The sequence below is a fragment of the Equus przewalskii genome, chromosome 23, assembly GCF_037783145.1.
Source record: "Equus przewalskii isolate Varuska chromosome 23, EquPr2, whole genome shotgun sequence".
NCBI lineage: Eukaryota > Metazoa > Chordata > Mammalia > Perissodactyla > Equidae > Equus > Equus przewalskii.
In genome coordinates this window covers 2,801,825-2,810,902 of record NC_091853.1, presented here as the reverse complement: position 1 = coordinate 2,810,902, position 9,078 = coordinate 2,801,825, and the positions used below count along the sequence as shown (strand labels likewise).

General features: G+C 46.8%; 1 long non-coding RNA gene across 1 annotated transcript; it reads right to left on the bottom strand.

The window, feature by feature from the left end:
- Positions 1-768: 768 nt before the first annotated feature.
- LOC139079015 (uncharacterized) lies at positions 769-7,436 on the bottom strand. The gene is made up of 2 exons (XR_011532279.1): positions 5,254-7,436; positions 769-2,673 (listed from the first exon to the last, which is right to left on the bottom strand). It is a non-coding gene; the product is annotated as an uncharacterized lncRNA (long non-coding RNA).
- Positions 7,437-9,078: the final 1,642 nt, after the last annotated feature.

Here is a 9,078-nt window from a genome sequence, read left to right as displayed (position 1 = left end):
ATGTGTTCATGGGAGTCTTGAGTTCAACTCTTCCACATTGAAGTCCACACTCAAAATGTGGCAAAAAGATATCACCATCCCAGAAAAGGCTTGGGAGAAAAAAAGTGTTGTCTAGAAATTTTATAGATATTCTTGAGGAAAACCAGAATTGCATTTAAAGAAAAAATTTTAAAAATAACCCCAAAGAAATTGATAATTTTCTAGAAAGTTCCTAATGGCTAGAGGGTGGGCATGGAAGCAAAAAACGTGGAAAATCATGTTGCTGACCCATAACATTAAAAAAAGAGTCTATGATGTTGTAATAGACACACTTTACTAGCAAATTATTTTTTAATTAAGAAATGGAAATGCCTTCGCATCTTGCTTTTGATCTAGAACTGAAATCAATCAGGGTGGCACAGGGAGAAATCATGAGATCTAGGGTTCAAGTTACAAGATGGATTCCCTGCTCTGTCTTTCCTAGTTGGTTGACTTGAGTGATTTATTTAACTGCCGAACCTGGTTTTCCATCTGTAAAATGGGATTAAAATGCCTACCTTTGGTGGTTGCTCTATCACTGAGATTACAAAGTCACAAAAGCTGAGACGTGCTGGCTTTAGCTTCCAAAGAGGTCTTGGGGGGTCCTGGAGACCCGGATGGAATCTCCTCTCAATGGTGAGTTGGGAGACTTTGTGGAGAAATGGAGGGAAAGCTTCAGGCACAACCAATGCAGCTAAGTCCTCGGGGACCCAGGGGGAAATTTCTGAAAATTGACTTAAAGCTTCAGACTTGGAAAAACATAATTTTATTTAACAACAAAAAGATGAAAGTAGAATGTCTGATGTCATTTTATTCTAAAATTTTCTTGGTCACTTCCTGACTTTATCATAATGAAATAAACACAGCATGACAGTCATCTTATATAGATAGACGCACAAGTTAATGAAATGACATTTTATGGGCTGAAGAGAAGGAAATTTTGAATGTTCTCCATGGAATTAAATTGTTCTGCTCACTTGCCTTCCGTAGTAGCTAGCTTCACCAGGTGTTATCAGAGACAAGGGGGTTCTGTGGGGGATCGGATGGTCAACCCACTCACAGTCATACGACATTCGTCTGGACAAAACTGAGTCAAAGCTTAGATTTCACTGAGAATCAGGTCTGCAAGGCCAGAGTTTAGAGTGCCTAGTTCAGATTGTTTATTGTTAGGGGTGGTGGAAATATTTTATTATAGTAAATGCAATTTTAAAGAATCACCCAGTTTGCAATCATATCAGAAACACCATTTTTGTGTTTCCAGTGTGTTGTCCAGTAAACATTAGCACCTATAACTCCACGGTTTTCATGACCAAATAAAAAGCCTTGATCGGCTTGGCTGAACTGGTGACACGCAGACTTTACAAAAGAGAAAACTTTTTTGTGGTCGCAGGCCAGCATGTCGAAAGAGAGCTCTGCTCTCTGCTGTGATTCAGTGCAGCCTGTGCAGAGATGTCGGTCTTAAGGGGCTAAAAACAATAGAGAAGAAAGGCAGAAGAGGAGGCTCTCTTCTTGATTTGCAAACTGCCTCGCGTTGCCCTCGTTATTCCTCTGATACAACTCATCGGCTCTGGGAACTTTTGATATCATTCCTCATCAAAACTTACTCTCTCAGTGTCTGTCTCATTTCAAAGAGACACTGGCTAATCCATGCCACTGAGTTACCCCTAATTCACAGACATTTTCACTGTAGCCGGCGCCTTAACTCAAAGGAATGAGTCTAACGCCGAGATTTCAAGCCGAAGTCGCCTCTGGGCTCCGAGGTGCCTTGCTTTGTGAAAGGACTCACTAGCTTGTGTTCAGACTCTTCGGAGAAAGACATCGTGTTTCATTCATCTTTACATTCCCAGCACCCAGAACCACTCTTGTCCCCGAGTAAGTACTTCGTAAAAGCTTGTGGAATGAAAGAAGGAATGAATGGGGGAAACCAACGAAGGAGCTCTTTTATGGCAGGTCCCAATTATTGTCAATTAATAAATATATTATAGTACACGTCAACTGAATAGGTCTAGCATTAGACCTATTTGCCTAAATTTTGCCTAAATTTTGGCTGTATCTGAAGTCCTCATTCATCCTGACCCCCTTGCTATCAAATAGGGGGCCTTTTCCTCTGTTCGAGAGACTATGAGGCTAAGGGATTTGCCTACCTCTGTCTGTCTCTGTTTCTCTGTCTCTGTCTGTTTCTCTCCCTCTCTCTCTCACACACACGCCCTCCAGCTCTCTGCCAGCTACCCCGGAAGCCTTTGTAACAAATTGAGAGCTATATAACTACCTGTGCTGTGCAGCTTTAAAAGAGAAAGCTGTCTGAAAGACACGCAAATATTGTGACTCCCTGGGAGGAAAGCTTGTCTCCGGGGAGTCAGGAAGAGACAGCGTGAGGAACTCTCAACCTCTTTGAGCACCCCATCCTGTAAGTAAAGCCCCTATTTCAGTGCGGTCCCTGGGGGCTCTGCGCTTGCCATCTCCCTGACACCCTTTCGCACTGGACTGTTATTAGGGAGACAGCTGACATGGACGCTGGAGGAAGGCCAGCCTGACTGTATCTTCTGTATTGTCCAGGTACTATATCTTCTGACGGCCAGTCATCAGCAGCCCTGCAGTCAGAGTCCAGATTTCTCTGCAATTGTGGTTTTAATCCCTCCCTGGATGTGGGTCTTTCTGAAAGGCAAAATGGGGCCACAGAAAAAGTGGCTTTAAAAGTCAGACACACCTCGGCTCAAATCCTTGTTTCCCTGCTCACACTGTGATTCTGGGCACTTCATTGAACCCCTCCAAGTCCGACTTTTCCCATCTGGAAAAAGGGGGTATTAACACTAGCCTGGCAGAGTTGCACTGGTTGGCAGGCTAAGCGGAACGTGGCTGAATAGTGGTCAGTCGCCTTTCCGAATGGAATTCCAAAAAGAAGAGTGACAGACTCTGGGGGCCTCCCTTGCTATGCCTCTCTCTGGGGCCAACAGGGCCGGAGCTGGAAGCCATTGCATTGTCTTCTTGTTCAAGAATGTTAATAAGGCAATGATCCGTTTAAGCCCCATGTTCTCCAAGTGCTACAGAAGGCAGTGAGTCCAGCCTGCTGTCTGCCCGTCTGCCTGCTGCAGGGCCTCTGTTGCTCTTGCTCCTTTGAGGAACGCCTGGCTCTCCCACAGCAGCTCTGAGCGCCCCATGTGAAGGAGCTCAGAGGGCTGGCTGCAGCGGGCACAGAGCAGGGTCAGGACCAGTCACGACTCTGCAGCGCCCTTCCTGACCCCTCCCTTCTCCCCGACCCCAGCCGCTGCTCTGCCTTGGAGAGCATGTTCGTCAAGACCGGCCTCTGCTGAGGCGCTCGCAGCGTCACCGTGGCTTGGAGAGAAACGCTTTCAGCAACTCTGGCCCGGCAGCTGGCAGCCGGTGTGGGTGAAGTGAGGGCTGCTCTTCCAAGCGATTGGCTGAACTGCTGTGCCTCCCACAGATGCTTGGAATTCCCTCCAACCTCGAGTGTCCTGTGACATTCTCTCTCCCATTATACCCTAAAAGTCTTGCATGCTCATCAGAGAAAGAAAAAAAAAAGGAAAAAGATCACTCTGCAACTAAACAGACACAAACTGACTTCTTTGGAGCCTAAAAATGATCTATGCTGAATCATTAATTAGCTAGTCAATAATTCCATGCTTTTAAAACAAAAATGATTTAAAAATATACAAGCCAGTAGAGGATGTAATGGATTGCTTATTGAGCAATTGTTATGCGCCAGCCATTGCCCTAAGCACTTAACAGATGTCACTTACCCCATAAGGTGTGTGGGCTCTGAAATCAGACCGTCTCAATTTGAATTTTGGCTTTGACATGGAGTGGGCATATGGCCTTGGGTAATTCATTGTTTCACGCTCTAAGCCTCAGTGTCCCCATCAGTTTCTTTGTGAGGGCTGCGTTGCCTCTGGGCCTTTGCCTTCTCATCCATCAGGTTTCGGCTTAACCATCCTCTACTCTGAGAGATGTTTCCCTGATCATTCTATAGAAGGTACTACCTCCCACCCCCACCCCCAGCCGCCATTGTCTATTTCAGAGCACCGTTGTCTTCGGCCACGACAAATGTTTGTTGGAAGTGCCCTTTGTGAGGGGCTTGGCTTCTAGGTGCGAGGGGTATGGCAATGAACTACATCCACCCCATGGCTCACATTCTAGTGGGAGCGGCGGACAGACAAGTGGACAGGCAGGCAGGTAATAAATAATATTCAAATTCCTTGTTTACTGCCCGTCTCCCTCAGTACAATTACTAGCTCCTGGAGGGCAAGTTCTCAACTCTCTTGATTTCTTCTGAATTCCCAGTGCCTAGCATGCTGTTTAGTACATCATATGCTTAAAAAATTGGAGTAAATAAGTAAAAGATAAGTCTTTAAAGAGAATAATGTAGACAATCCATGCTAAAGCTCTTCTCATAGTGCCTGGAACTTAATGAAATTTTGGTTGTTTTTCAATTAGAATCCAAAGTTGTGTTCTTAACCACTTGACCACATTGTGTCTATAATAATAACTATAACAATAATAATGTATTATTATTATTATAGAATTACAGATAACAATGCACAATTTACTCACTAGATTCTACTGTATTCCACGAACTGTGTAGGCATAGTAAAATAATATCTTATTTAATTTTAACCACACAATAATCCTAAAATGTAGACATTTTTATCCTTATGTACCAAATTCCCAAAATACAAGGCAGACTGTGGTAGGCATCAAAGACAGGAGCAGACACACTGCCGTGTGACTTCAGAGGAGGAAGAGACTGCTGTGGCTGGAAGAACGAAACAGAGGTGAGCCGGGGAGGGCGGTGGGCTCACCACCTGGAGACAGCCGGTGGGAGGGGAAGCCAGAGGCAGAGGGGGAAACCTGAGAAAGGGCACAGAGGAGTGTTTGGAATAGTGTGCTGTTCACACGCGGCTGGAAGGTATGATATGTGAAGGGAGTAATGGATAGGGCCGGAAAGGGAGGGCAAGGTGGCCCTCAAATGCCAGGCGAAGACATTTAAGCTTTATTTCACAGACAATAGGGAACCATTAAAGTTTTTAAGCAGAGGAATAAAAAGAACCAGAAATGTGAACTTTGGGAAGATTAATTTTGTTCTACGCTGTCTGGAAAGGAGATGAGGCTGGAACTAGTTAAGAAGGCTATTGCCATAGCCAGGTGCTGGATAGAAGAGGCCTGGCTGGGGGAAGGTGAGAATGGAACGAAGAGAGCAAATGCAGTGGGCGGAATTACCTGGCCCGGCGCAGGGAGAGGGAAAGGGAGGTGTCAAACCCAGCGGTGAGGTGTGAAGCTTCAGGGGGCGATGCTCTTCTGGCACACCGGGCACACTGCAAAGCTCACACCCAGAGAGCTTGATAGTTCTCTAACTCAGACAAGTTTTCGAAAGGCTGTTCTCATGAGGGACTTGGGACTTTGTCTTACTGGAGATTTCCTCTCTCTTCCATTACTTCACATGGCATGTTCTCTTGCTAGCACAGTGCCCTGGGGCAGTATTGGTACAAAGTAGGCATTCAAGAAACATTTATCCAAGTGAACTGAATTGAATTGAACTACTGGTTAAGGCTGCTGTCTTGGTTATCTCCAAAGCTGAATCCAGCTTCTTTCTTTAGGAGCCTAGAAACAGACGAAGCTAAACCAAGTGGATCTGTTCCCTGCTCTGAAGGACCATGTCCACCCAGGATCCAGGTGACGCAATGGCTGGCGGTCAGGTGGCCTGGCTGCTGCGGCAGCTGGTCTGTATGCACACCTGCTCACAGATGCTAGCAGGGGCCACAATGTCCAAAAATGACTGTTGGGATGTTTAGAACCTATACAAATAAAACCATGTTGCTAATTACCTTCACATGGAAAAATGGCTGGATGGATTTACACTAACTTTGGAGGGATTTTTTTGGGATGGTATGACTTAAAATACAGGTTTTACATGAAATTCACTTGAAAGTGTGTGTGGGGATGGGGAGATGGTTTCTGTTTGGCGCCTGAAACAGACAGCAAGCATCCTGCAGAGCAGCGGGAGCCGGGAGCCGAGGGAAAACTTGTCGCAGTTGACACAGGAAATAGATGATGCTTTCAAACACCAGCTCTGACTCAAAACTCCTAAGAGGAGATGATCCTAAAGCTAAGTATGAATTTGTACTCAAGATTCTTCTCACAAGGGCAACTCTGTGTAGCATGCTTTATGGCAGGTTGTGGCAAGAAGTTGTTATTTGTCCTTGGCTAATGGTTCTCCAAAGTAACGCCAGGGATAAAAGTCTCAGGGAGTCCAGAGTTCACACTCCCTCTCCTGGTAACATTCCAAACACCAAGAGCAGAGTCCTCGTAACCCAGTGTCAACAGCATGTCACAAGAGAAGGGCGCACGGGCCTGAAATTTCGCCCCTGCTGTTGGAAATCTTCCATTCACCCTCCCAGATCCACAGTCCACCCTTCCCGTCCCCCTCTGCACCCTGTGAGGCTGACCGAGTGGGCTGCAGGCACCAGCTCCCTCCTCTCTGGGGTTTGGTTTGTGGGGAGGTGGGCAGGAGACTGGAGGCTGAAGTCTTCTGCCTCATTCCCTGTGGGGTCCTGTCAGGCTGGCTCTGTAGACTACAGGTCTTGGCTCTTGTAGGACAGCCCCCTCCACGCAGCCCTCTGTCTCTAGGTTCCAGGAGCAGCTCTCTGCTCTTGCCTCTTCAGGCCTGGGGATGTGCCCCCAGCCTCTACTTCCTGCCCACACCTTGGTAAGTGGCTCCTTTATGAAACTCCCCTTTGGATTACCCTAATTTGGGTGGGCCTTCTGCTTCCCTCTGGGACATTTCTGATCCACCTTGTTTCCTCACAGCCTCCAAGTTTTCATTTCCCCTCCAGAACCTCACCTTTAGGGTAAAAAGAAATCTGTTGTCCTCTCCCTCTCACCCCTCACCTCAGAATTCTGTGCAGGATTTCCACTCCTGGAACCCCTTTCTGTACACTCTTCTCTCCTCTTGTGGGAGTTTTCTCCTAGTGAACTCTGTGTAACTCAGGAGTAGACAAAGCCCATAGATTCAGATCTGTCTCTTCTTTTTCTTTCCTGTGAAACAAAATCATTGACTCGAGTAGTTGGTTTTGTGTAGCAAAAGCCCTATTCCAATCGTTAATTAATTCCTAAGAGTGGATCGATCTTGAGTCGGTGCACAGCGTTCTCAGTCATTTAAAACAACATCATCGGAAAGCTCTCCGGAGACGGGCTTTCACTTAAGTGTATTAACCTCTGTGCTGGTGATTCTGTTTGCCCCTCCAGATCCACTTCTGTCCTTCTCCACACCACGGAGCCCAGCTCTCCCACTCGCTGGATTCCAGTTAGGTTTGGCCCGTAGAATTTACTCGCATGAGATAAAAAACCAGGAGGAGAGAGAGGTCAGGGCGTTCACTGCCCCGCTCCCTGCGAGGTTGCCAGGTGGCCCTTCTCCCGTGCTTATGGCTCTCGCTGGGCTCTGCAAACAACTCCCTCACTTCGTCCCTTCAGTCCTAGGGTGGCCTCAGTTTCTCACTGTTGCTCATACCTGGGGAGCTTCACTCCCAAATAATAGCTTTAGTATCCCTTCTTGTTACCTTAGTCCCACCCATGCCTCTGCAAAGACTTCCTGCATTAAACTGCCATCAGTTACCACTCGGGTGTGCCATCTGTTTCCTGCTGGGAACTTTACTGACACAACACATACCTTTTAATGTCTTTCAGAGACTGCAGGGCTAGAGTGGAGCCTATCATCCTAGGGTGGGTCTAATTCACAAGCCACACTTGAGATCCTAACCATTCAAATCCCAGTTATTCCTTCAAGTTCATCGTAAATCACATAAAATTTCTATTGTGGTTTCCCAAAATATAGTCTAGACGCCAGGAATAAGCTGAATTCAGAATCCTGAATTCTCAGGCAGACACCTCTCTGAGTACAGGATCCCAAAGGAGCTGTCCCTGGAGACTCAGCAAGGAAAGGCATTCCTCTAGGTCTTGACCTTGACCCCTCTCTGGATTCCTCCTCCAGTGAGCTGAGCTAGTCTGCATGTGGGCCGTGAGGGCTATGTTGCCCCTCTAGCCTATGAGCTCATAAAAGCAGACCAGGTGGCCTCCCTGGTCTGTTTCCCCCAGGCTCACATTCAGGGCTGGAGAAAGACTAGGTGATTCTTCCAACCGAGATGCTTTGCATGTTTCTCTGACATCCATTCCTTGGGGTATGAGTTAGGCTTGACTAGGAATGGTTTGTCAAAATTTCTTGTCTACCTTGACATGACTGAGACCAATTTATCTCTTTTTCGGTTATGTTAACAAAAAGAACAAAAGACGTACATAGAGGCCTGAGTTCATTGGCTCCTTATCAAGCTGCCCCGCTGGCCTGTCAGTTAATTTGGTCCATCATCCCTGGTCTATCGTCTGGTGGCCTATCATCCATCCCTCAGCTTGGTTCTCTAAGTATTTACCCACAAGCTGTAAGATAATTCAAGGTGAGAAGATCAGGAAAAGAAAGAGAGCTGTTGTCCTAGGGATGTTTTCATTCTTCCCTCCAGAAGATCAACCTTCTAGAAGGGATGCCCAACTGATGGTCTGCGCCCATCTCAGAAACTTCCCCATAGGAGTGAGGTGAGACAGGAAGACTCGAGCTCGCCCAGAAGGTAAAATGGGCCACCACCGCCTTCTCGCAGTGGGCCGAACTAGGATGACACCACTTTGTGTGGTGAGAATGACCCACCGAGATGGGAAACTAAGGACTGAGGCCGACCACAACAAAATGAGCAAGGGAAGAAGGAATGGGTGGGGAGGGGACAACGGTGAGCAGTTTTTCAAGAGCTCGTTCTCCTCTCACTCAGTGCAGGGGAGATGAGTACCGCCAGCAACTGAACTGGGGACTGAAGTGCTAGCGGGAAGGCGAGCACATTAATTCAGCAGCTTTGAATTAATTCACCTTAATTCAGCAGCCATGAGAAGTTCTGGTTTTGAGCTCAAGTCCATTCCCTTTTGAGTTGGTATTTTTATCTTTGTGCTCGTTGAAATGTGTGATGCTGAACTAATCCACACGGGAAGGTTGCAGGATCTTCACATCCCATG